Here is a 27,470-nt window from a genome sequence, read left to right as displayed (position 1 = left end):
ACTACACACTCATGAACAACAAACAAAGGAAAAAAGTCCATGAAGATCTGATCTGTGAAAGCATTATTTTACATATGAAATCAAGAAATCATTCCTGATTATAAAGCTGAATATATTCTGTGACCACAACAAAAGAAAACAGGCACTTGTAATGACACAATTGGAAAAAATACATAGAAACATCAAAAAATTAACAAATGACTAAATCAAAATCTATCAACCTTCCTCCAGGGAGATGTGAACAGAGACCAACTTCCCACACAGCCCTAGAAGTAGAGTGCTTCATCCCATCTGCAGGGCCTCTTTGCCAGCCTGCTGCTCCACACATGTGACTGTTCGGTTCCTCAGCCAGCAAAGCGCCGTTGGGCAGTTTCTGCAAACAGGCATATGCGAGAGCAGACCCAAGCTCACAAGGTGAGGTGACCCCTCACCACAAGAAGGATGTTGAGGCTCTGGAGCGTGTCCAGAGAAGAGCAATGAAGCTGGTGAGGGGGCTGCAGAACAAATCTTACAAGGAGCGGCTGAGAGAGCTGGGGCTGTTTAGCCTGGAGAAGAGGAGGCTGAGGGGAGACCTTATTGCTCTCTACAACTACCTGAAAGGAGGAGGTAGAGACGTGGTTGTTGGTCTCTTCTCCCAAGGGTGGTCTGTCCCTCCCAAGTAGGTGACGGGACAAGAGGGAATTGCCTCAAGCTCTGTCAGGGGAGATTCAGATTAGACATTAGGAAAAAGTTCTTCACTGAAAGGGTTATCAAGCACTGGAATAGGCTGCCCAGGGAGGTGGCTGAGTCACCTTCCCTGGAGGTGTTTAAAGGACAGGTCGATGAGGTGCTGAGGGGCATAGTTTAAGGACTGTTAGGAATGGTTGGACTCGATAATCCAGTGGGTCCTTTCCAACCTAGTGAATCTATGATTTTATGATTCTAAGCACAGATATTCTTGTGCTTGGAAATGTTTCAGGAAACAGGAGAGAGCCATCACACCTGGAAAGCAGGGGTAACACTGCTCCCTGGCTCCTGTCAAAAAGCATCCAGGAGCCACAGGTTCCAAGTCATAAGGTTGCAACTAAATAGCATTCAGAGAGGCCTTGTGCTATATTTGGGTAATAGTATGAGAAGATCAGATGAGCATGCAGACCCATAACTATGTAACAGATCATCTAGGGGTAAAAAAAACCACATGCACTTTTTGCCCAATACATCATCCAAGATCATAGTTTACATGGGAAAGGAAATGGACCACAAGGAAGCACACCCTGCCCTGAGGAATGTGTGATACCACCTAAGGCAGGCTCAGGGCTCTCAAGGAAGGTTACAGAGTTTCCAAGTCAACCCTGAAAAGATATCTTGCAGGAGGACACTAACCTGCTGGCCAGAGGCTAGCGGCAGGCACATGGTATCACACACAACCGCAGAATAATGAGATAACCTGTGAATTTTGCAGCCTCAGTTCTTCAGCAACACTGGTTTCCAAAATACCAAAGATCACCAATGAGTGCAAGCAGGAGGAAGGTCTTTATGTTTTTCTTTACAGCATCAAACAATAGCACAGTGGTAGGAACTTTACAGATCTGAGGTACTACATGACCTACTCAAGAGCTCAGGCCCTGAGCTCTTTACCACAGCGTCTCTGTTCAGAATAAAGCAAAGTCCTTCTACCTCCTCTTAACTAATTCTTCCAGCATTCATAAAAAGCATAGTAAAAGGGACACCAAATGGTTTGCTAATAAATTCCGATTCTGAGGTGCACAATGAATAGAGGAGAGGCAGCTTAATTACACTAGTAAAGGTAACAGAGGTCACTGCCACATCATTGTTTGCTGTTTAGTTTAAGCAAAAATAGTGTAACGTGGTCATAATCAGGAAGAAAAAAAAGGAAAAAAACTGCTTTTGCATAAGTCTGACTGTATGATTATAGGGTGTTGGAGATGTCTAAGAGGGAGCTACTGAATATTTAACCTTAGAAATGGAAGCTTGGTTGTCTCTTGTCCTGTTAACATCCACACGTATATTCCATTAACTCTAATTAGGGCTAACAGAGTGTTCACATAAGTATCTCCATAATTAATGTTAATAGTAGTTACAGGCAAACGTTGATAGAAGAAGGAATGTCAAGTTTCTTCTCCAGGGTTAAATACTCAGCAGCCTGCCTGTCTCTCATTTCCATTTCCTCCCATAACTGCTCTCTAATCAGTCACACACATCCCAGACAGACTTATACACAAACCCTTGCAACAGAAGACACACGTAGCTGTAAGTAACAGCACATGCTGTTATTTACACCAAACATAAACACAGATACGCAATACCTTACACACAATGGACCAGTTCACTTCTGTATGCTCACTGCTGTACCACTACCACAACAGCATATAAACAGTGCAGAGTGACACAAACCTTTTTCCTTCAAGATGTCTAGGCTTCACAGAGGAACGATTTTTTTTCTATCATATATTAAGATAAGTCATTTTCAATTAACAAACCAAAAAGCAAACAAGATTATAGCAACAACCTCAATTACCTTTATTAATGCCATTATGCAACCCCTAGCTGATAGACTATACTATATTCCCAAATCAGACATTATTAACAAACCATTACATTTCTAAATGAGAACAGCAAAATTATCTGTCATAATCAGAACAGTAATAATAATGCACCTTCTATTGTGCTTCTGGCTTAAGCCCTGAGCTCCACAACAGCAGTTCATTTAAAAGCATTAACAAGCTGCTTCCAGCCAGAGGTCATTTGCTAGCAAAAAGTCTCGCTCTCTGCTCTCTTATCCTATTGTAAGCAGAGAATTTCTATCAAGTCTGTGCAATTCTGAGTAAATTTATAAACTGCTTTTAGTTAGGAAAGTACTTATAAAGCCTCAGGGAACCAGAGAAGTTCTCTACCATTTCCATCATGAGTTGCAGATATTATTTGTAGAAATCTTATGATGATGAAGCCTTTGCCAGGGACTTCAAGAAGGGCCAAAATGCACCAGAAGAGGAGTGATGGGGAGAGCCCATGCAGGTAGCCAGACAAGTAGGAAGCAGCAGGACAAAGCCTGGTTGGTGCTGGCCACTGGAGCCAGATAAGGAGCAGTGTGCTCATGGAAAATCCGACTCATGTCTAAACCCTCCCTGCACCCTAGGGTAGCAGTTCCTGGTCCTCATGCACTTTGCGGCAGCTCCAGTCATGGAACGCATGTGGACGTAAGTCACACTGAAGTTAATAAGTGCTTTCTCTAAAGGACAAGGGAAAAAAAAAAAATCAGTTTGTGTATTTGTCAACTCACCTTTACTGACTCCATGTTACATTAAAGAAGAGATGTCTCCCAGGGCTCATCGTAAATCACATCTGGATGTGGTTTGGCTTTGCTATGTGAAAACCAACTTTTTTTTTTACTTGCTTTGTTTTCCGCTTTGCGGAATTAGTCACTTGGGCAGGATGCTGATGACCTGGTGAGATTTATTCTTCATCATGTTGAGGGTGGGGGCTTTTTGTTTGTTTTTTTTTGTTTGTTTTTATCAGGGATACGGGCTTCCTAATGCAACTCCATTCAGAGTAAGATTTTCAGTACACCATTCTGTAAACCATTTTTCCTCCTAGGTTTATGGAGGAAGCAAGGGGAGGTTACTGTTCAGGAAAGCAAGGGATAGGAAGCACAGAAGGTGTGGACCTGAGGCATGCTGGCTGTCTGCAAAGGGGACAGAGCCTTCTTAACAATCACTGGAAGCGATGGAAATATATTTAACAGCAGTAGAATCAAGAATGACCGGATCTCTGCATTACCTATTACAACAGTGGTCTCCCCTCCACTTTGCTCATACTCCTGGCAAAGAAAATATAGTTACTAAAAGTAACACTTGTAAAATTACTAACTAGGTGTCATAAAGTAGCAGCTACAAAATGAGATGAAACACTAAGAGTTGCCTAGACATTTTTACAGAAATTGGAATGAATGTCCAGCAAGCGTTCAAAGAAATCTGAGTTGATTGAAGCTCTGGCTATTCTATTTCAACTGGATGGCTGGTGCTGCTTCAGCATCTGGCCAGCAGGTTGACAAGGACATTAAAATAGAGATTAGGTGGGGATCAGCCAAGAACAGTGAATAGACAGCTTATAGGAGAATAATTCATCTTTTTATCATTATTAGTTAACCTATTGCGAATGTTCTCTCATTACACTGGACATCTAGCTAATTTTAGCCAGGGCTGTGCAAAACACAACCCTATACTGGCAATATAGGTGGCATAGAGAACGGAACTTATCTGAAGGAATTTGCTTTCACTAGCTTATTTTCTTTTTCCTCAGCGCAAACAGAAACAACAGAAAAAAAGGTTTGAACTGCAAATTTTTTTTGTAAGACAGCTTAACTGGAAGCTGAAAACATGAGCTCCGAGATGTTCTTTGTAACTTACTGAAATCTCTTCATCTTATTGCAGTTCTGGTGCCTAACCCACCTTTGCACTTTTTTTTTAATTTAGCTAAAAAGAGACTGCCTTCCAGTACAAACTGTGTGCAAGTGGGATTTTGCACAGTGAAATCTTATACTTATCTAGGGCTGTTGATATACGAACTACTGACATATAAATAGCTGCTTAGTTTCTGATACTACATGAAACTCTTTCTCCTTGGAACTCTTTCTCCAAATGCTACTATCTGAGCAGCATTTCTAGTGGTGTGGAGTTTAGGGGGACCATTTATCTTTTGGCTATCATTATACCTGATGGAATATCATGAACTTTAGGAGAGTGTCTTGCATCTTCCAGGTGACGGCTGAACCTGTTAGCTAAGAACTTCTTTCAGTTTGAGGAGAGAGAATTGTTGCTTATTTCTGTGAATCCAGAATGGAATTTTTAATCAAAACAAAAGACAAAGTTTTAACTAGACAGAAGTGTCATAGATGAGGCACTAACCCGGGAACAGAAGATTCAGGCTGACATTCCTAGTCTTACTAGTTTTCACCGGGGAACACAAATAACCTAATTATTAGACTATTGACCCAAAAATTTCACAGGACAAAGCAAGGTGGTTCTTGGAGAAGGCATCTTGTAGTAACAGAGATTAATATCTCTGTTATTTGTTTCTTTGCTTAAAACTATAACAGGGGTTTTATTTTTGGACCGCAACAGAAGAGAACAGAATCTCCCTAAAATTTCAAAACCTGACATCTGCTTCATGAGATAGCTGAAACAGAAAATACCTTTTCTGCATGATGAACTTAAAGATGATGCAGTGATTTACACAGATAAACGCTTTCTAGAGTTTTTACTTTTAAACAGGAACATTCACATGGCATAAAGTGCTTAATCCAACTGGTTAGAGGGATATTAATACTAAAATCTGATTAAGGTACAGCATTTTTACCCAAACAAATGAGCTGGTACAACATCTAACAAACTTATTAGTTAAGACAGGAAGAAGAGAGAAGTAAACAATTCATATGACAAAACCCCTATACCAGTCTATAGCAATTTTACATCTAACTTTACCTCCAGAAGGAGAAGGAAGGGCTCATCCTTTCCACTTACAGATCTAAGCTTCTCTCAATAGTGTTATTTGCTGACAATCAGTGGTTTTGTGCGCATATTTCCATTCATATATACGTATATTTATTCACACAGAGCCAAGACAAAGCAGATTCTTATCTTCAGCCTGGCCTTTCAATAGTTGCCTCACAAGGAGCCTCGGTGAGCTCCATCTTTCATCCTCTGTCATTCTTCACACATGTGCAAATAGAAATACAACGTGTGAACAACATCAGAACAATACACTTGTGTTGATTGCTTTGCACTCATTTTGCATTGATGCAAATACCTTTATTAATAACATTTCCTTAAGACCTAGGAAAAATTGCCTCAAGTTTCCTGACCTTCTACTCTCTGCCCTGAAACCGTCTAGGTTTCCAGTCTTCCAACAGTCTTGTTTCTAATATTAGCCTAAAGTTAGATGCTGTCCTCCTTCAGCAATGAAGATGAGCCAATCTTCAACTAGGACAAACTTTGTCCACTGTTGAGCCCCATGACATGGATTATGATAATGTGTCTTTAGAAGTCTGACATGGAACCTATTTAAAACCAAGCCCAGTGCCTAGTACTGTCAGTAGAAAGGTCATTGGCTTCAACGTGGCCTTGAGCAGGTGTTCATTTCCCCCTACTGCATTAGGAGGTCTGACAAAAAAATATGAGACTACCCCTATGGCCCAGGAACCAAGAGAGGGAGAGGAGAGACAAGAGACCGTGATAGACTATATTCTAACCTGTCTCAGTGAGACAAGGCTCAGCTCTATCACTTCACTCAGTACAAGTGGGCACGTGTTCAAATATAGACATTTTCATACCCTTGGTTGGAAAATGTTGGTGTGCACCAGCCCACAATGCTTTGTCTGTGAAACAGTTTTTCACCAATAACATCATCTCTGTGCTTAAGCACCCACTGTTTTCACCAGACCTGTCTCCCTGCAATTTCCACCTCTTACGAAAGATCAAGTCTGTGCTCAAAGGAACCCATTTTTTTCTCAGCAGAAGACGTTAAAAGCAAAAATGACAGAGGTCCTCAACAGCCTTTCAGAAAATGATCTGTGGAATTGCTTTGAATGTTGGCAGCACCATACACAGCTGTGTGTCAGCTCTGAAGGGAACCATTTTGAAGGTGATTGTAGTTGATTTTCTTAATTTGTTAAATAAAAAGAGTCACACACACAGCCTTAGGTCTTTTTGTCAGACCTCCTATACCCATTTGTTTCATCCTATGTAAAAGTTGAATGTATTTGTTCTTATATCAGATAGTGTTTCTGTCATGCAAATGTAGAGTGCCTCAAACAAGAGGACCCTGGTTCATTATTAGAGAATTTGCATGCTATCTCAATCTAAAGGTTTACTTCTGTTACTTTACTAATGATCACAGCTTCAAATGCTGCTTGAAACAGCATGGTGCTCTACAGACACATACAGCAAAAACCATTTCACTACAATATTACTTAGTTAAATCTGAAGTGAGCTTAAAAATTATTTTTGACTGATCATAGTTAATAAAATTCATACACATTTCCAAATTGTGCTATACAACAGGGCATCCTGCTAATGATGAGCTTTCACATGCTCAGTCACGGAGAGAATAGAAAGTTCTTGCAGTGCAGTTAGCATTGTCGTACCTGAACGTAGGAATAACGCATGACTTGGCCAGTTGCTATCACCAAGCAATGATGTATACGAAGTGCAAACAGCATTTTCATGTTTAAGAGGAAATATTTTATTTTAAATATTCAACAGTCACTGTTGTCTTCATATTGTTCTCCCAGGGTCTCAGCCAGAGGGAAGGCAGCTCACAGACTCTGATGCTGTGTTGCCAGGAAGGCTACTTGTCAGCAGTTGTACTGTGGGCAACAGCAGGAGGCTCAGAACAAGCATGTGAAATAAAATGCTTATTGAAGAGACAGCACAATAGCTAGTTTTCTAAGTGGCATGAAGCGCTTCAGCCTATGGGAGCCCTCAGATCTCTGCACTGAACAGCTGGGTTGCACTTTTCTCCTATGATGCTAAATAATAATAATGACAGTAAAGTAAAAGGAAACCCTGAACTTACAAGTTGCATCAGGCAACCTTAATGCTCCTGCCTCCAAGTGCCCAGGGCTTAATTCTCTCAACATTTCTCCCTGCAGCTCCCTACTTTCGCAAGGTTGGCTGGGGGGCTGAGATGCAGGGCTGTCCTGTATCTGGGCAATGAGCATCACTGAGGCTCTGCAAACCTCTGCAATGCATAGGAGAACCAGCTGAGGCAGGTAACCCCCCATCCCACACTTCACAGAGGGAAGGACAAAAAGAGCTTTTTCCAATTCCAAAGAATAAAGACAGAGATTAAAGCAACATTTCTAACTACCTTCCAAAAACAAAAGCATGTTCCTAGGTCTCCTTGGGGCTGCCTGCTTTCCCAGCACTGCTTGTTGAGAAGGTGCCAGGGACAGTTCGCAAAACTGACTGTGACTTTTTCTTTTATTTCTCAATACGCTCCCACCTAGGCACCACCTCCTCCTACTGCAGGAACTTTCCAAATTTACTAGACACATACGGGAAGCAGTCTTAATTCCTGGAGCTGTGTTTTGGTCAGACAAAACCTGTCAATGTCATGATTAATGGACATGCACACACATACACACACATTTCATCAGGCTTCAAAGATCGTCTGTGGGAGAAAAGGTCAGTTGAGAACAAATGATCAATCAATCCTCACATTCACAAAGGGAAAAAGTTCTTCATTTGTAAGGGGATAAACTTCTAGTGCCAGGAAGGTGAATGTGAGTATTACGACTAACTTCAGCGAAATTCAGATTTCATTCATAATGCTTTGGGAAGGTTTACTCATGATACCCTGTTTCACTCTCCTTCCTGTACAGCTGATGTTGACAGAGATTGGGATGGTTCTAATTTGGTGGAGGTTCAGTATATGAGGAAAGATCAATGAATACCATGAACTAAGAAAGACCTAAAAACCACACTAACGTGGTTCCTGAGCATCTTTAATTCACCCATGATCTACAGGCCAGTAGATGCAAAGTATGAAGTTATTCAACCAAGAACTGGAAGTATGTTCTTAGAGCTTCTCTAGTATTCAGCTGCCTCCCATACAATTGACAGAGCTGCCATAAGGACATTATTAAAATTGCAGATACACAGGGAAAAATGATTATGAACAGAAGAAAGAAAAATATGACAAATTGCTGCACTAAGATGCTCCAATTCAAATCAGACTTAATTTAAAGAAACCATGTATCTAGTATGAAAAAAGGTCACAACGGCCCCTTCTTACAGAATCACAAGGTTGGAAAGGAACCATTGGATCATCGAGTCCAACCATTCCTAACACTCCCTAAACCATGTCCCTCAGCACTTCATCAACCCGTTCCTTAAACGCCTCCAGGGAAGGCGACTCAACCACCTCCCTGAGCAGCCTGTTTCAGTACCCAATGACTCTTACTGTGAAGAATTTTTTTCTAATATCCAACCTGAACCTCCCCTGACGGAGCTTCAGGCCATTCCCTCTTGTCCTGTCCCCTGTCACTTGGGAGAAGACGCCAGCTCCCTCCTCTCCACAACCTCCTTTCAGGTAGTTGTAGAGAGTAATAAGGTCTCCCCTCAGCCTCCTCTTCTCCAGGCTAAACAACCCCAGCTCTCTCAGCCACTCCTCTTAAGACTTGTTCTCCAGCCCCCTCACCAGCTTTGTTGCTCTTCTCTGGACACGCTCCAGAGCCTCAACATCCTTCTTGTGGTGAGGGGTCCAGAACTGAACACAGTATTCGAGGTGTGGTCTCACCAGTGCTGAGTACAGACGGAGAATAACCTCCCTGGACCTGCTGGTGACCCCATTTCTGATACAAGCCAAGATGCCGTTGGCCTTCTTGGCCACCTGGGCACGCTGCTGGCTCATGTTCAGTCGGCTGTCAACCAGCACCCCCAGGTCCTTCTCTTCCTTGCAGCTCTCCAGCCATTCTTCCCCCAGTCTGTAGCGCTGCATAGGGTTGTTGTGCCCCAAGTGCAGGACCCGGCATTTGGTCTTGTTAAACCTCATCCCATTGGTTTTGGCCCAGCAGTCCAGCCTGTTCAGATCCCTGGACAGGATCCCTACGTTAACTGATGCTGCATTTGATGATCTTAGCCATTAACATCATTCATGATACAACACTGTACAGCAGACACAACAGATACTCAAACTTTCCACATCATCACAGCATTGATATACTATCTAGTCAGGATCTTTGCTTTCATTCACCACAACCAGAAACATTAAAACAAACTACCTAGGGTGCATGAAATGCTAAAATCAGGAGCACTCTTTGGAGCTTGCGAATTTTCATGGCTCCTGCTGTAATCTCAGCTCCCTGCCTGTGCCTTCCCTCCTCTCTTAACAATTTATAAAGCTTCACTGCCTCGGCAAATATAATAGCTTCTTTTCCTTCTAGTAGCAACAGCTGTTACTGTAGGAGACAGCACAGTGTAAAGTTACCCATTAAAAGAGGTAAAGAACTACCCCCCTGGAATATAGCATCACCTCTAGTTGAACTCTGGGGAAAAGTAAGTACTTCGCTCCTTTGTGAGCAATGGCATGGAACTGCAGAAGGGACTGGGCAAAGTATATATAATACAAGTGTCCTCAAGTTGATTAATTCATAATATGCAATTCACACTACTGCTGCGAAGGGCAGCTCTAGTGCAAGAAGGCCAGATCCTTTACAATATAGGGTGTGTCCTCCCCAGTCAACTACACCAATTTTATAACAATTTGCTTAAATCAGAAGTGAGAGTTGAGACCTGGGTACCAGCTGTTCTTGGATTTCAATTCCAGTTTGCCTTCAGACTCACTCAGAGGGAAAGCAATGTCCTCTGTTTCTGATATCAATCCAGTTTCTTCCCAGAAATTACACATGGAAAGACTGTCTTCAATCACACAAACCTTCTTTACAGACTTCCCCTCCCCAATATGCCCTTTCTGCAAAAGGCCCTTTGAAACATTGCCTCAGCAAAAGCAAGACAACAACATGCAGTTGGCTGTGGCAGAGCTGAGTTGCATCAAAGAATATGGAGGCAGAGGAAAGAGAAAAGACAGAAGAAAGGTGAGGAAAGGGGCAGGTAAGCAATAAGGCACCCCTGCAAAGCTGAAGCACAGAGGTCCTTTCTGAAATGAGGAGTGCTCCACATCAGAAGCAACAGCAAAAATCCAAGGGGACAACTTAATTCTGATCTAGGAAACCATTCAGATATTCAGACCATACTTCAGCAAAGCCCTATCATGACTGGCTTCTGCAAGACCTACAACTTTAAACACCCATTTAAGTACTTTAGATAAAACAGGCCAGATGGTTTAGCCCATTGCAAGATCAAACTCTTCTGCCTGGCACTAGTCTGTGCAAATCAATCCCTCATTCAGAAATTAAAACCAAAATGAGCAACAGTGAAAGACAAAATAGAGCAGCTCTGATAGAGAAGAAATCCAGAGAAATGCTGATTGATTATTCCCAGAATGCCTTTCCCAGAAGCATTAATGATGTACGTGCCTGGGAGAGCAGCCCTGAACAGCACATGGAAATTTTTGAAAAGCTCACCAAGCCCTCCCCTGCACCCAGAGACCTCCCTGCCCGATGAGCATATTTAAAACAGTTCTGCAAAGCACTACAGTCTATTAAAAACAACATTCCCTTCCTGCACATCCTCCCCTTTAAATCAAGCTCAAACCCTGAATTTGGGGGTACCTCCCATATGTGTATAATGGTATCTGTCCAAAATTCCTCAGTAATATCATCACTTGGGAAGGGGAAGGGAGAGCTGCTCATTGGGGAAGGCATGGTATGAGGGATACAGGGAAGAGAGGCAAAACACAAACAATATCCTTTCTAGGCTTCAAACAGAGCCCACTGCTGGTGCTGAGGGCATTCATTTTAATCCTCAGCTGTAAGTCAATGCAACATAATAAAAGAGAATTATCAAAGAAAATATTTAATGGGAGCTTTGAGCACTCCTGCTTTATTCCTTGTTTTGCAGCTCAGAGTATTCAGTAACTCAAAAGTGAATAGGAAAACAGGAATAAAAACAGCTACAGCAAACACACTACCTGCAACTTCGAGCAACGAAAGCAACTCATCAGCAGAAACAAGAGTAATGCCCTAATGGTCTTCTGCCAGACAAACCCCTAACTCTTCCAAGCAATGGAGCACAAATAAATTTTACATTAGCAAAAACCAAGAAAAATTACTCTGCATCAGTATCATCAGGAAGAACATAACAAGAGGATCAGATATTGGGGGTTTGGGTGACCAGAAAAAAAAGAAGAGAAGAATTGATTCAGTTTGAACAGGAAGATTTTTCTTCTGAAACAAAGCAATATAAAGGAATTTCTTCACATCAACTCCCCAAAGTTCTGCTCAATCTAAGACAAACCTTTTTTCCTTTCCTAACTTAAAAACCAAACCAAAACACAACACGCCCCCCCAAATACATCAAACAACTCAAAACCTCCGTTTATAAAAAGTTTGGCTCAAATATTAATAGGAGAGTATGTTTTTAATTTTTAAATGTTGAAAGGTTCCACTTTGGCATTTCTAAAACAAAAATATATTGCATTAAAAAATCTGGAAGTAAATACTTTCATGTCTACAAATACATATGTAACTTTTGTTCAATGAAACTATTTGCTTAATTTCAACTTGACTGCATGAAGATTTTTTAAAAAAAGTTTTGTGTGATTTCCATCTTCCATAAATATGATCTAGTACAGACATGTGATTCACAGCATATTTTTTATTCACAGGAGAAGAAACATCAGATTGCTATACTTTTCATCAGTTACCATTATTCTTTATCAACAGAAAAAACACACAGCAAAAGATCAAGTTCTCAAGCAACTAAGGCAGCACTTTTAGCTTTATACACCTAATACTTGGGACTGAGTACCCCTAGGGATTTACGTCTGGATTCAGGTTTATGCTTACATCTAGCCAGTCTGAAGTTTTCCAAACGAGGAATTTAAAACTGCATCTTTAAAAAAACAAAGTCAAGAAACCGCACAACAAAAAAGCACAATTAATTACTCCTTTTTAAGGGCAACTATCACTTTTCCTAGGATGAAGACTTGTTGAATATACTCAACTTCATCCAACGTGTGGTCATACTAAGCCAGTAAGTGAGTCACAGCTTTGCTGTACTGATCTTCAGGTATTTAAAATGATCACAAATTGTATTCATATAAGTAGTCCAAACATAAAGACTTTTTTTTGAACACCGGTTTTTGGCAGGAGATGGAATAGTGGAATATCAGCTCCTGGTTCCAATCAGTTCAGTGAGAGTTCAGCCTTCAGTGCTGCTACCAGATAACATACAAACCGGGAGATGGAAAGAGAAGTGGAAAAGCAAAGGCAGTTCTGGCAAGTGATTTCACTTTCCAGTAATGTGATCCATACGTTAAACAACTTGCCAATAAATGTGATCCATAGGTTAGGCCAATAGACTTATAGCTCCATTCTGAGAATTGAATACTTAAGCATGGGAGTAAAAAAAGGACAAACTGATTATATTCCTTCTTTTTGCCTGAATACCTGTAGGAGAAATAAAATTGGATACTAGTTTTAGCTTCCTTTAAATGTACTCTTGGATGTACTTTGCAGCAACAAAGGTTTTAAATGGTCAAGGTAAGTTGGAGGAGTTAGTGCAAATTCTGCCTTGATATACACGTCATCTGTATTGCATTGGGTGTCCGCCTATCTCTCTCTAGCAAGGGCTACTCATGCAGTAAGAATGAATGCCACCGCCTGATAACCACTCCTGGTCCAGAACATAAGGAAACCAGTGGGTCAAGGTAGGCATAAATTCTAATATCCTGTCACCAGCAGCCACCAGGGAAAGGTGCCAGAAACCATTCAACATGGCAATTACTGAATAGTCCATTCACAGTAAAAGCTTCCTCCTACCCTCCTGGGCTCAGTGGCTGGCCCATGCCATGCAGCAGGGAGGGACTGAACCTGTTAAAGCACCAATATACTTTAAAATTTGAAGCCAGTGCTACGGCATATCTGAAAATCAGCACCTGGTGAGTGTTGGAGGATTTGCAAATAAACCTTCCACAAATTATTAAAAAAGGAAGTTTATGTTGCTTTGGAATCTATTTGTTTTTATACATGCTCTGGGAGGAGTGGTCCACTGATGCATGTGCTATGCTCCCCTATTGCAGGAAAGTAACAGGTCTCCTGTTCAGCTCAAGACCTCCACATGGTGGGCACTGAACCTAAAATACAGGCTCTGCCATTATGCATATCCCTTGTCACCTGGCCACAAAATGCCTACATGTCATATCTACCTTTTAGCTTCTGCCACTTGCTCCAGAGAACAGTCCTGAACACCAAGCACAAGCACGTCCAAAGCTTTTCAGTTCCTAGTTTCTTATCTTCTAGTACTGTCAACAAATGTAACATCTGCCAAGGATGCAGCTCACATCCATTAGAAGATAATCAGAGAACGGGTCATTTTACAAAGGACAAATCAGTCATTAGTTTATCATTATCTTTACTGTGCACAAGCCTGTCCAGCAGCTGACCTACATGTAGGCTCTTCTTGCCTACATGTCTCTGGATTTTGCACTAAACAGGAACAGCAACACAAGCAAGAAACTTTTGCTTTAAAGCAGGTCAGGGCCTGTAAGAGCAGTAATAATCTTTTCATACTCTGCAAGTTTAAAAATCAACTGATTTTATGTTTTCATTGTTTTTATGTAAGATGTACAGACATTTTTTGATGGGCAGTTTTACATGTGAGGAGAGGGAATTTCTGGATTACCTCTTTTTTTTTTTTTATTTTTTTCCCTTCTCCATTCCTGCTTTGTCACAGAAAGGAGGAGCAGCAGGAAAAAAAAAGAAGATGAGCTATCCAGGATTAAGAGCTTTTCATCTTCAGGTTTCTGTGAAAAGGAATGCAAAAGTTTCACAAAGCAAGTTTCTGCACAAAATAAAATACTTCTATCACCATTTTCCAAAAGAGAAAACTTACTAGCAGTATTACCATTCTTAAACAGATGGGGAAGAAAGGCAGACAGGAATCAAACTACATCCCCCACTGTCAGATTGCAGGCTAGGCGTAGAGTTAATTAATTGAATGCAAAACTCCTCAAACCCACTTCACTATGTATATGGTAATACTGTCCTTATTACTGATTCTAATAGTTATCACATTTTGTTGATCCCAGCTCTTACTCATAAGCGCAAGGAAATAAAAGCTTCAAATACACAGACATATACCCTGCTTACAGACCTGCTTCCTGAGAAATCTCTACAGTGAGAGAATAATTCTAGCAGCTCTTAAACTAAGTCCCCAGCTTCACTTAGTATTTATCAAAATTCACATATCAAAAGCAAATGTACTTCCGTAGGTTTCAAAATAAATGATGCAAAGCCTTCACTGCTGTTCTGTATGGCACCATCTTAGCTGCTTCACCCCAGCAGGGCAATGAGAGGCAGCTTTGCTTTCCTGCCCTGTCACATTGGGTAAACGCCATTTTCCCTTGACAAAGAACTTTACCTCACGATATAGTCAGGCAAAAGAAAGCTGTAAATTATCAGTGCAGCATTAGATCTAAATGACAGAAACTGAAAGAGATGTATTTCTAATGACAATTTATTTCTTTCTCCTTTATCATCATCTACATGTCACACAGTTCCTGGTTCCGTATTAAAATAGAATCATAGAATCATAGAATCACCAGGTTGGAAAGGACCCACTGGATCATTGAGTACAACCATTCCTAACACTCCTTTAAACCATGTCCCTAAGCACTTCATCAACCCGTTCCTTAAACACCTCCAGGAAAGGTGACTCGACCACCTCCCTGGGCAGTCTGTTCCAGTCCCTGATGACTCTTCCTGTGAAGAATTTTTTTCCGATATCCAGCCTGAACCTCCCCTGACGGAGCTTGAGGCCATTGCCTCTTGTCCTGTCCCCTGTCACCTGGAAGAAGAGGCCAGCTCCCTCCTCTCCACAACCTCCTTTCAGATAGTTGTAGAGAGTAATAAGGTCTCCCCTGAGCCTCCTCTTCTCCAGGCTAAACAACCCCAGCTCTCTCAGCTGCTCCTCATAAGACTTGTTCTCCAGCCCCCTCACCAGCTTCGTTGCTCTTCTCTGGACACGCTCCAGAGCCTCAACATGATACTCGCAGCTAAAACCAGTCCCCGTAAGCGCCATAGTTAACATTAAATCACCAACTCCCAGTCTCTGGGCAATACCTCGCAGAAGGTCAGTCCACCCCTGCCTAAGTCAGCTGCAGTGATATTTGAGCCCCCTCGCTATTCGTGTCACTTCTAGACCCATAAGAGAGAGAAGCAGCCAACACACCACAGCAGCAGCAACCACTTACAGCCTCATGAATCAGCTTACAGCATCTTCAGCAGCCGCTGAAACTTCCTGCTACCCCAACCAAGATGCCAAGTTGGGCTCCTCAGTTCCATAAGCCTGCAGGTGTTTCCTGGTTTGAGCTAAATTAGAAACAATTTTCTAACTTGTCAGCTAAGTCTCGTCTAAGTAACTTCACTTTCTGAAAGTTGACTGCATGTTTTCCAGATAGTGTTCCTCTCTAGAAGTGATAACATGGGGCGCTGGTATGCAGAAAAAACATTACTTATTTCTGTATTTACCAAGGCCATCCTCAAGCCGCTGGATTGTCATAAATCAAAGAGATGAGAAAGGGTCACACCTGGAGGGAGGGGAGGACAGAACAGGTGACCCCAAACTGACCAGAATATTCCATCCCATGTGTCATACTCAGTATAAAACTGAGGGGTCACCAAGGTATTGCTCTCTACTTCGATGGTCAACGTCCAGTGAGGACCTTGTCTGTCTGTTTACCTCTTGATCCCAGATCCATCTGTTCCTGAATCCAGTTCCTAAGCCAAGCTCCCTCCTGCTATTCACCTTCTTCCTGTGCCTGCTCTACAGCATCTGTCATGACATACAGTCATGGAGAGGTGGGGGGGCAACTTCATGTATTTATATGTATTTTATTATTTTCTTTTTAATAGCATTTTCATTATTATTATTATTATTATTATTATTATTATTATTATTTCATTCAATCTGTTTTAAATTCCAATCGATCTGCAAGTCTTTTCCTCTCATTTTCCCTTTTCCCAGGGGTGGTGGTGGTGGGGGAATTGGGAGCCCAACTGCTCCATTTTAACTGCAAAATTGGCCCGGGCCAGGGCTAAACCACGACAAGGTGGCTGCTGGGCATGCTTGGAGTAAGACTGAAATGGAGCTGGCAACACAGGCTCCGTCTGCCCTCTAGATGCATCACTGACTGGATGCTTTCCCTTTACAGTAGTTTGTCATATATATGCATAAATGTGCATATAACAAATATATTGTCTCTGGAAACGATAATTATTAGGTCAGTTATAAATGTGAGCAGACTGTAACCAAAACACAAGGTCTGGGAGTATGCAGAGAGCTTAAAACAATAGCTGTTGGGTGAAAAGCGTCCCATTTATCAGCACGATGTTAACTCAAATGTCCAACAACAGCCATGTACGTGTCAAAAGTCATTAGCCGCCTCACTGGTTATTTGAGAACCAAGCACATGGGGCATCGCATCGTTCCACACCACTCGCTGTGAGTGATATCTCCTCTTGATACCAGAGTGAATAGCATTTGGGAGGCACCAAATTACCTTTTCTGAAGAAAAGGCTACATGAGGACATTCTCCTGCCATACTAGTGCAAACTCAAGTATCTTATTAAAGCCCAGGGAAGCTTCTATCTCTAAGCTAAGCACAATCTAACATACTAGAAGATTGGTCTGGAGATTCATTTTGCAGAGATATGAAAGTAGCACAGCTTTTTTAAACACATTAACTCACAGTCAAAAGAAAAAAATGCAGAAAATTTGAACTTTTTGGTAGCACTATTATTAATGTATGCATTGGAAAACAATTAATTTTCTGAAAAAAAAAAAAAGAAACTGTTTATAGAAAGTATTTTTCTTTTCACCAGTTCCATAATCATAGTCCAGTATAACATAGACTGAGTGGTATGACACGACTGTGGTAAGTGAAACCCAAAATTTGTTGCTGCTCTTTGTAAGAGCTTTTTGCTTTTTTATCTGCTTTTGCTCTGAAAAACTCTGCAACATTATCAGTTGCCGAACAGATTTTTATAGAGAGAATCAAGAAGGCAGTCAGGGAGTCAGAAGTGATGGCAATCACAGGGACCACTGCTAGAGATTGTATCCCAGTTACTAATAAAAGAGGACAGAAGAGGAAGAGTGCTCAACTCTTAAGAACACATGCACAAGTACACACTCACTCCTCTCCAAGATCTGGCTGCACTCCCAGCTTGCAGATCTATGCTTTTCCCACTCTAGCCTCTGCCACTGCTTTCTGGAGTCAGGAGATTCAGCCTTATTTATGCTTATGCTGCTCCAGTTGTTCGTTTGCACAAGTCACTGAGTAGATTTGCTTGGAGTTAAGACTTACTTCTAAAAAGCAGGCAGTTTCTGTTCATCAACAAGCGACAGTTGCAACAGGAAACAAAACAAACTTCAAGAGTGTTTTCAGTCCTTTTCCTGAGGCAGCATGTGTTCTGACACACCCCTATTACCTGCAGAAGCACATCACCATCAAAATAATTGCAGCCTTTCCTCTTGAAGGCTCAAATGCTTCAGTTGCCTTTGGGGATAACTGGACTATGGTCATCCCCAGCAATGGAATCACAGAATCATAGAATCATTAGGTTGGAAAAGACCTTTGAGATCATCAAGTCCAAACATACCTATCCACTACTAAATCATATCTCAAAGCACTTCATCTACCTGCCTTTTAAATACCTCCAGGGATGGCGACTCAACCACCTCCCTGGGCAGCCTCTGCCAGTGCTTGATAACCTTTTCAGTGAAGAAATTTTTCCTAATGTCCAATCCAAACTTCCCCTGATGCAGCTTGAGGCCATTTCCTCTTGTCCCATCACCTATCACTTGGAAGAAGAGGCCAACACCCATCTCTCTACACCTCCTTTCAGGTAGTTGTAGAGGGAGATAAGGTCTCCCCTCAGCCTCCTCTTCTCTAGGCTAAACAACTCCAGTTCCCTCAACCACTCCTCATCACTTGTTCTCCAGCCCCTTCACCAGTTTCATTGCTCTCCTCTGTATGCACTCCAGGATCTCAACATCTTTCTTGTAGTGAGGGTCCCAAAACTGAAAATAGCATTCGAGGTGCAGCCTCACCAGTGCTGAGTACAGGGGCAGACTCACTTCCCTGGTCCTGCTGGCCTTGCTGTTTCTGATACAAGCCAAGATGCCATTGGCCTTCTTGGCCACCTGGGCACACTGCTGGCTCATGTTCAGTTGGCTGTCAACCAACACCCCCAGGTCTTTCTCTGCCAGGCAGCTTTCGAGCCACTCTTCCCCAATCCTATAGCACTGCATAGAGTTGTTGTGTCCCAAGTGCAGGACTCGGCACTTGGCCTTGTTGAAACTCATCCCGCTGGCCTCAGCCCATCCACCCAGCCTGTTCAGATCCCTTCTTAGAGCCTCCCTATCCTCAAGCAGATCAACACTTCCTCCCAGCTTAGTGCAATCCGCAAACTTGCTAAGGGTACGTTCAATCCACTCATCCAGGTCATTTATACAAGATAATAAACAGGACTGGATCCAGCACTGAGCCCTGAGGGACACCACTTGTGACCGGCCTCCAGCTGGATTTAGCTCCATTTACCATGACTCTTTGGGCCCGGCTATCCAGCCAGTTTTTAAACCAGCAGAGGGTACACCTGTCCAGGCCAGTGGAAGACAGTTTCTCAAGCAGAATACTGTGAGAAACTGTGTCAAAGGCTTTACTGAAATCCAAGCACACTACATCCACAGCCTTTCCATCATCCATCAAGTCAGTCACCTTTGTTTGGCAAGACCTGCCTTTCATAAACGCAAGGTGACTGGCCCTGATCACCCGGTTATCCTGTGTTTGCTGTGTGATAGCACTCAGGATGACCTGCTCTGTGACCTTCTCTGTCACTGAGGTCAGACTGACAGGCCTGTAGTTTCCCGGATCCTCTCTCCAACCCTTCTTGTAAATGGGTGTAACATCAGCCAGCCTCCAGTCCAATGGAGCTTCCCCAGTCAGGCAGGACTGCTGGCAGATGATGGAAAGAGGTTTGGCAAGCATCTTCGCCATCTCCCTTAAAACCCTTGGGTGAATCCCATCTGGCCCCATAGACTTACGAACGTCTAGTTTGCCTAGCACGTCTCTAACCACTTCCTGTTGGATCAAGAGAGCTTTGTTCTGCTCTTCCTCCCTGTCTAGTGGCTCGTGAGGCTGAATATCCAAAGAACATCTTACCTTACTATTAAAGACTGAGGCAAAGAAGGCATTAAGCACCTCAGCCTTATCCTTGTCCTTTGTTAGTATTGTCCCCCTGTGTCCAGTAAACGGAGATTCTCCTTGGCCCTCCCTTTGTTATTGATATATTTGTAGAAGGATTTTTTATTACAGAATGGGCCAATCTAAACTCTAACTGGTCTTTAGCCCTTCTGATTTTCTCTCTACATGATCTCACTTCATCTCTGTAGTTCTCCCAAGATGCCTGGCCCTTCTTCCAAAGTTCATTTATTTTCCTCTTTCTTCTGATACCTACCTAGCTCTGTCTGCTCAGCCAACGTGGTTTTCTCCCCCATCAGCTTATTTTACAACGCATGGGGACTGCTTGCTCCTGTGCCATGAGGAATTCCTTCTTAAAGTGCATCCAACCTTTGCCCTGAAGAACTGTCCCCCATGGAACTTTATTGACCAGCCTTCCGAACAGAACAAAGTCTGCCCTCCAAAGTCCAAGGTGGCTGTTCTACTGACACCCCCCTGTACTTCTAGAAATTTGGTTATCAAGTAGAAGAGAGCAAGCTGGTGGCCCAGACTGGTTCATATCACTCAGCACATCTGCAGGAATGAACAAATCACAGGCTGGGAGCACAAGGTTCAGATCTCTGCAGCTCCGGGTTCTCATCTAAAACAGTGTAATGAAGATTAACTCCATTTCACAAACAAGGATTTCAGGCAACGGTGAAGAACTAAAGCCCCAGTTCAGTAACACTTTTTTATGCTGGCTTTTAATCACAAACCAAAGTTCTGGTGTAAAGATATTTTCACCACTTAAAATTTCATATTCTGAAACGGGGACAAACTGGTACGGAACACCCTAGGAGTAAAAGGCAGGATGCTCTTGTAATAGTCCAGATGTAATTACATTGGGACTGGAAATATACACTGCATAAATAGTGGATTGTGAATGAACATGGACACAGAAGGGACACTTCATGCCTCTGTTCCACTGTCCTGACATCCTCTTAAGTAAGAAAAAAATCAAAAGACAAGGAGGATTATTACAGAGTTCAGGATGCAGGAAAATGCACAGCAACACCTGCTGCTGCTGTCATAGTAGCTGAACCTCATTTGCTATTGCTGCTTTGTCTAGTCACCTAAATTGCAGTAAAAGACCCACAGCGAACTCTTTTGCACAGACCAAGACTGTATACATGCATACTGTAGCGTACTGTTTTCCTTTTGCCCACATCTTCCACAAAAGCAGAACAACTTTCAGCAAGAAAAAGAAAAAAGGCAACTGTAGAAAATCAATTTTTACAAAGAATGCAGCATGATGCCTTTTTCCTTATATGGTAACTGGTATCCCATGTAAAGTCTCAAACAATAGCCTGCCTGGCAGGAGGAGGAGTTAGAAGACAACTTGAGGGAAAAAAACTCCATATATTTATATATATATATATTTCCTGCTGGCCCTCATCCTCCATTTCCTCTTGGATTTCTTTGTGACTGCACTGAAAGGGGTCTATAGCTCCCAGCTTGAGAAACGTAGCTTTTGAAAGGATCATCACCAGCATCTGTATATAAAGCATGCCTTTTACTCCCTCCTCCAGCTAATGCAGTGCTTTTAAAAAGCAAGCAGTGAGATAAACTTTCAGTGAGAAAAAAAAAAAAGGGAACAGCAGAGTAGAAATAGTACCTTCCTGCCTTGGTTTACTGACATTTTCACTGGAATTAAAGCTTGACTGGCAACGCAGGGGGGCAAGGAACTTAAGCTGCAGATGATCTCAAGTGCAATGGATCATTACACCCTGCTTCAGTCACCACCTCCCCATTCTTTGAAGCACTCTACAAAACCATGTGAGGCAGCCAAGCACCAAACCGGAAAAGAATTTCAACTGACCAAAAACAATGGGCAAATTAGCACTGGATTCATTGAACACATTGGAGATCAGCAACTCAGTCTTCAGTGTTTAAGACATTCTGATCTGACACAGGCAATCTAGTCAAATTTTAATAGTCTTAATTAACGTACCTTGATAATGAAACACCAGACCAATGGCTAAGTTTATCTTCAGGCTTTCTATTTGAGGAAATACTGCAGAAAAGCTATGGCGTGTTAGAGCTAGGGATTTATTGGGATGGTGGAGGAACAAGATTGTAACCTTCTCCTTTAGTGCCACAGCATGCAGCCCATGTGGAAAGCTGGCATATGCACAGTTTTTCAGGATCTCTGGCCCACTTCACATTGCAGCCACATTCAAACATCCAACAGCAACTACATTACTGTCGGTTTCCATATTAGGATGTGTTTTTTAATTCACTTTGAAAGTATCCACACAGAGTTTGTACAGATCAGCTGTTGCTGTAGTTTCCAGATGTAAATAGGTTGAAACTCCATCCACACACTTTAGAAACTGAGTAACATTTCCCACTACTAGAACTTTTCCAAATTCAAGGAGCAAAATGGGTTAAATGTCACAGAAGAAAGCCCCAATTTGTATTGAGCTGGGACAGTCTAAATAGACCAGATATGATTTTTTTCAGGTCATATTTATTTGAGTTTGTATTCATCTGGCTATTTTACTGGGGCCTTTCAGTAAACATCAGCAGAATCTCACAATATTCATCTAAAACACACCTCAAACTCACAGATGGAAAAGTGCAATGGTACCTCCAGCAGCATCACAGACAGCAAAAATCTATTTCACTTAGTTCCTACCAAACTGTCCATGAGAAGTCAAAAACAAGGCCAGTGAATGCTCCAGAAACAGAGAAATAAATTGCCTCTGAGAGTCTCTAGAATGAGCAGCACGTGACTTTGCATTCCACTTTAGTTTCCAATCTTACCATCTTTCTCACAGGCATTCAAATATATTAGTCTGTGCCTTATCAGATCCTGTATTACTATTGTAAAAAAGCTCCTGTGAGTTTGAGAACTCTGTAGTTCAGAGACATTTATGGGTCTGTAATGAGTACTGACAGATAAGCCACACTCCTACATACATGCTTCCAACTGCTGTCTGGTTTAACACAATATAGCCCTAAGCCTTCATAATACAGCATAGGAAACAGAATCCTCCCATTGCCTACTACTAATTGCATCTGCAGTGGTCAGGGGTTGAAAGAGAAGTAAGCAGATTAATTCTATTAGACCGTGCAATAGTATCCCAAGGGGACAAGGGAAAATCCCATCATTTAAAACAGGACTGGTAGACACTGCTGGGAATGATGCTACATACTAGTAGAGGATTAAGGATTTGGACTAAAGGGCCTCATCATTTCTAGATCAGGTTTCCATGAGTCATGCCAATTATAACTGCAGGGCTTTTCTGTTTGGTTTGGGTTTTCTTTTTGTTTTGTTTGTTGTTGTTTTTTTACTTTTGGATGACCTAAAACATCTTACCCACTTACCCAGTTGATAACTAAATTATTTAATTAATTTCTTACTTAACCCCTTCCCTCAACATACACGTCTTTATTTCTTTCTTTAAAAAGCTTTCTGTTTAAATTAAGGTAATTTTCAATATAAAAATATTTTAGAACAAGAGGTCTAAGTATTGTTTTATTATTACTTTATCTATAACATTTTTCTTTTTTTCACCATACTCCTCCCACGCTTTTAGACTATATGAGTAGTCCTGATCCTCTGAAAACATATTTTTGCTGAAAATCACCCCCCATGCTGTAAACACAGTCTAAGATTTCACCTCCACAGATATGGCACAGGCAGAGGTGACCAAGCCCCTCTCTCGACCAAATGAGTGGAAAAATTCCTCTGCTCAGTCCACTCCAGCAAGACCAAAGCCCAGCAGCAGAGTGTGAACACTAGGAGGGCCGTCTGCCTTACCTGCGTGCTGCTGTGAAGCCACAGGCCTTCAGAGGAATACTTCTCCTCAAGAAGTCAGGTCACACTAAACATGCATCAGTCAGGGTCCTTGCTCCAGGTCCCTAGCGCTGCGATCCAGGCTTGTCAACCTGTCAAAACAGCAATGACAAATATATAAGAGACATCTCCATTTTGGAACTGTGGAGAAGACCGTGACCTTGCTTACCCACTTCTTCCCACTTAGGTAAAGATCACCTCTCTTTCTTGCACACCTGAATGAGGCAAGGGAATGCAGCTGGCAGAGACTCTGAAGACCATGGCAAGACCTGGACTGAAGGCAAAATCTTCCTCCTTACTTTCCAGTTCACTTCAACTGGCCAGAAAAGGGCTTTGATCAGAAGACAGGAGGAGGAGCAGGAATAGCTCCAGAAAAACAAGAGAGGAGCAACAGAGTTGCTCTGCATATTCCCCTCCTGCTCCCCTGTGATAGTCACCAGGGAAACAGGAGGGGACAGGGACAGTCCAAAGAGATGCTGTGAGTCCCCCAAAGGCAAGTCCCAGAAGGGAGGATGGAGTGGTGTGTGAAAAAACAAAGTCAGTTAAATGTTTAAGACGTACATACCTGCAGCAAATAAGCACACACATATTCATTTACTGAGTGCAACTGTATGCTGAATGGAGTGAGTCAGAAAAGACTAAGGATGAAAAAGAGGGCAAGGTGATAGAACCCAGAGGCACGTAAGGGAAGTATGAAGACACCAACAGAGCCAGAAGGAGAAGTGTTCAGTGGGAGATCCTCAGGCAGAGAAGCAATAAGCAAACAAAAGAAGGTATATCAGAGCCTGGAGAAAAGCAGAAAAGGCCAATGGGAAAGGAGTAAGGATCATGCCACATCTTGTTGGTTTTCTCTTTGCAGAAGTCAGCCAGACCTGGAGCATAGAGGTGAAGCCAGCACTTAACAGAGCAATCGCTCCATAATGGCCTCTCTCTGGAGAACAGCACTGTGTCTGGATCTCATTCTCTCTGACAGCTCCAATTCAGATATGAAGCTGGCGCCATGCAAATCTATTTCATAGCGTTACTTCTCTTCTGCCCAGTCTACCTTGCTGCTTTGCTCTCTTCTGAAACCAAAACCATCCACTGTGCCCTGTCCCTCCAGCATTCCAAAGGAGGGGCCAACCGTCCACATGCAGAATCAGGGAGCGTCAGTGCCCCTCCTTGCATCACAGCACTTAGTAACACCTCCAGGGCCAAGAAGGAAAGCTGGGAGAGATGGTCCTTTCACAGCAACTCCAGCTAGCAGTCCTGTAAGACACTGAGACAGGGTTGCAGATGGACATCTCAAGCTCCTCTTGTCTGTCGTGCTCTCCGGAGAAAACAGTCATACTGAGCTGAGCTAATATTTGTCAGTCAGTAGATTACAATGCCACTAACAAGCCAGCTAGGAAGTGCCAATGTCACACCAGACCACATGAAAGGAAATTCCTGCCGTATGTGTGGGTATCAAACCCTCTGTTAGCAGCTCCCTGCTCCTCTTCACAGAAGTGCGATTTCACACTTCTCCAGGACAAGGGAGGGACTCAGTGGGACAGAGGAGCGCTGCATGCTGTGTCCAGCCAGAGACACCCTGCCAAGGAGGGCTCTGCATCCTGGTCATTTATCTTATGTGCACTAGAGGAGCAGCATGGTTTAGTGAGCAGAGCAGGGACACGGTTTAGTAGCAGATAGGAATGGTTGGATTCGATGATCCAAGACGTCTTTTTCAACATGGTGATTCTATGATTTATGATTCTATGAAACAGGTATTCAGGCAGATGTTTTCCTCACCCATGTCTCTAGTGGACTTGCACACTTTTCAGTTCACCTTCATCCTCCTGTGGGTGTTTGTTTACAAGCCTCTTCCCTGCTCTGCACAACCTGGCATTTCAAATACACACATACCATCCAGATACCAGTTTCTTTAAAAGGGGAAGGGCAAACATTTGAGAGGTCCAAGTGCTTGCATGTAGAAAATGCATATATCCATATGTCCTTCTACGCAGGACAAAGTATCTGATGCCTAACAGAAACCTACTGTACTGATTGCAGCCCTACTCCTTTCCAACACGCAGTAATGCTTAGTAACTTCCAGCCTTTGGGGGCAATAAGGAAAAAAGAAAGATTAATTCATTTAGGCTTGTAAAGTGCTCTAAAACCACAGGATGGAAAGTGCCACAGGCAGGTGTACTGCAATTTGATTCAATGGCATTTTTAGTACCAATCTTCCCTTTCCATCATAGGACAGTGCTGTACATGTAGGCAAAGCCCATTCATTCCCTATTACTATTCCAGCTGATGTACTCAGAAGCAGAGAACTCTGATATATCTAGGGTCACTAATACTGTATTTTGTCTTCTATGTCTATTCACTCAGATGAAAGATTCCAATCATCTCTATTCAAGGAACATTAAGAAACAGAAGATATCTCAGGTCATCTAAATCTACCTCTCCAGTGGAGGATCATGCCTGTCCTCCCACCACGACCACCATTCCTCGCTTTGTTTATATCTAATCCAATTAAGAGTGTCTCAAGCAGTGGGAATACTCTCCTTTCTCTCTGCAGACCTCAGAAAAGCCTGACAGAGAGTTGTCTTCAAGACTTGTTGCCTGCATAAACAGCCTGATTTTTCATTTTAGTTAATGTGATTCCTTTGTATCTGAGTAGGGCAAAAGCAGCATCATCTGTAAAACCTGAATAAGGGCAATAAAACCCAGGGACCTTCTCCATGTTTGATGCACAGTGACAAAGAGACAGCAGCACCAAGGGATCCAACACTCATGTAGCTCTGTAGGCAAATTTTCAAAGAGGAGTAGAGCCAGTAGACTACAGGTCACCTGGTCTTAATACATTTTTCATATGAAAACAAAAATAAACAAAAGCTTAAAGTGGAATTTCTCCTGGTTAGTTGCCCCAGTCTTATCTAATCTCTAATCACTGGTGGTTGCTATCAGAGAAAAGACTGTGGATTAGACAAAATGTGACCCAGCCTAGCTGCTCTTGGGTATTCCCTCCACAACACTGCAGTAAGATAAACCCCTGAGGCTTTAGACTCTGTGGCTTCCAAGTTTGGTTTGATTTAAGGTGCACAACAGACTCTGCTGGAATTAAGTTTTTGGGGTTTGCTTTTTTTTGTTTGGGGGGCAGGGTGTTTATTAAATCCAGCCTTGATCTCAGCTTCCTCCTCACTTCAATGTTTGTTCACTTTAGAGCACCAATGGTCAATTGTTTTGCAAATTACTGTTTTTTTAATCCCTGTATACTTCTACAACCATACGCATGCTTATATAAAGCCATTTCCTGAAATATAAGGAACAAAAGATTGTACTATCTACTGACAGAGACTGGGAGGAACACAGAGTGTTCCCATCGAACATTTTATACATCACAAGTAACACCAAACAGATGTAAAACAAGCCAATTCCTCATTATATTTTACACTTACCACAACAAAAATCTTTGTGCATTAAATACAACTGAAAGGGAGCTGTGGAGTTGGTATTAGCTTGGCAGACGATGGTGTGAGCTGCATCAGAAGGAATATCTCAGCCTGAAACAGCGTATGTTAAAAAGGCATTTGCTTATTGTTTGATATGTATATTTATTTACATAAACAGCTTGCTGACACACCGAAAGGTTGGGAAGGATGGCGTAGGCTGGCATTTTTAACACTCAGCAGACATTCAGCATGCAGTTTGTTATCCTTTGGTCACGTCACAAGTTTCCATTTTGTTGCTGAGTGGTAGCAAACGGGGGGAGCAGGAAAGGGAAGCAGGGTCCCCCCTACTT

The 27,470-nt window shown here is 42.4% G+C and overlaps 1 protein-coding gene across 3 annotated transcripts in view; it reads right to left on the bottom strand.

Annotated features, from left to right (window-relative positions):
- Positions 1–27,470, bottom strand: part of TSPAN18 (tetraspanin 18) — a 121,980-nt gene that overhangs the window by 39,516 nt on the left and 54,994 nt on the right. For all 3 annotated transcript variants that reach the window (XM_054066809.1, XM_054066810.1, XM_054066808.1), the window contains one exon: positions 23,666–23,793. The gene's annotated coding sequence lies outside the window, so the exon portion shown is untranslated. The remainder of the gene's footprint in view (positions 1–23,665; positions 23,794–27,470) is intronic.

This window comes from Cuculus canorus, chromosome 5 (genome assembly GCF_017976375.1).
Source record: "Cuculus canorus isolate bCucCan1 chromosome 5, bCucCan1.pri, whole genome shotgun sequence".
NCBI classification, from domain to species: domain Eukaryota; kingdom Metazoa; phylum Chordata; class Aves; order Cuculiformes; family Cuculidae; genus Cuculus; species Cuculus canorus.
This window is presented reverse-complemented; position numbering and strand designations above follow the sequence as displayed.